Below are 1,316 nucleotides of genomic sequence, written 5' to 3'. Positions count from 1 at the left end.
TTAAGCCTTGGTGCAGAATTACAGCCACTAGAGCCAGTCCCACAATTAGCTTTCCTTATTATGTGCCATTTCTGAGTCTATAGTTTTTGAGGAGGAAAAGGGGGGGGGGGCAAGGTGGAGGCTGGGGGTGTGGCCTTGACCAACTTCCACTTTTCTCGTTTGAAAGCCATGCTGTCTCTCCCTCATGGGTGGGCCAAATTCTCTGGGCAGAGAAAAGTGTTGTAACCTTGACCCTTATGACCTCATAAGGGGCAAGATAGCCCATCTGAGTTTTCATTTTCTCAAAGGCAGAGCAGGATACCCAGGGCTCGATTTACACCTGTCGCCATTTCTAGCCACTGGGGGGGCCATAGGCAGGCTGGGGGAATGCATATTATTGTTAAAAAAACCTCATGAAGGGAAATTGTCATGCCATGGGACATTTAATGTCAGCCTCGTTGGATGGGCTTTTAGTGTGTAAAATTTTGTTCATTCTGCCGCAGTGTTTCCCGTCTCACCTTTTGAATTCCCTGACTGTTGACAGAGATTTTTTCAAAGGCAGTCTTTCGCTTCCTATGAGCCTTTGGAACTTTTCTATCGACAGAAGCATTCACCCTAAAGTATTTGGTGTGGCCAAAGTAATACTGGCCGCCAGCCCTTTGTGGTGAAAAGGTATTTCAGGGGGATTTGGGTATATTTGACCTGTCTGCAAATGGTAAATACGATGGCAAACAGCTGTGAAGAATGCGTATTGATTTCTACTCGTGTGTATTTGTACAGGATTCATTTCTCCTTAAGACACGCTCCCGCCTCGGAGTTATAAAAGGTCAGCGAATGGGGGCTTAAGTCATTCAAGTGTAGCTAAATGGATTTCTGCTCCAAGATCCATCTGTTTTTGGAGTTTGTTGACAGGGTGGAAAATTGGAACTGTTGCTCGTCCCTCCCCCCAGTCGCACCACCACCTCCTCCCCTTTGGGTATGAACAGGCATGGCACACCAGCAGGGTAAGAAGTGTGACGGGCACGAAGCAGGATACAAGGCCCGGCCATCTGCTCCAGCTATGTGAACACGTTCGTGTACGTTTGACAGGGAGAACTGTGGCATTGCTTGGGCTTTGGCCATAAGTTGCGATAGCAGACAGGGACAGCTGACATGGGGGGGGGGGCTCTTATCCAACAAGAAGACGCTGATGTCAGACAGACAATTCACCTTTATCACCTTTCAGGCAGTGACGGGAAAGTGGACAATGTCACTGTTAGCAGACTAGCAATAAAACAGCACACAGGCAGAGCATGACAGGGCTGTGTGTGTGTGTGTGTGTGTGTGTGTGTGTGTGT

The 1,316-nt window shown here is 48.2% G+C and overlaps 1 protein-coding gene and 1 long non-coding RNA gene across 5 annotated transcripts in view; both read left to right on the top strand.

Annotated features, from left to right (window-relative positions):
• Window positions 1-1,316, top strand: part of robo3 (roundabout, axon guidance receptor, homolog 3 (Drosophila)) — a 110,809-nt gene that overhangs the window by 39,983 nt on the left and 69,510 nt on the right. The window lies entirely within an intron of this gene.
• The window catches only part of LOC116700401 (uncharacterized), a 19,601-nt gene that overhangs the window by 12,690 nt on the left and 5,595 nt on the right, over window positions 1-1,316 (top strand). The window lies entirely within an intron of this gene.

Source organism: Etheostoma spectabile, chromosome 13, assembly GCF_008692095.1.
Source record: "Etheostoma spectabile isolate EspeVRDwgs_2016 chromosome 13, UIUC_Espe_1.0, whole genome shotgun sequence".
NCBI lineage: Eukaryota > Metazoa > Chordata > Actinopteri > Perciformes > Percidae > Etheostoma > Etheostoma spectabile.
This window is presented reverse-complemented; position numbering and strand designations above follow the sequence as displayed.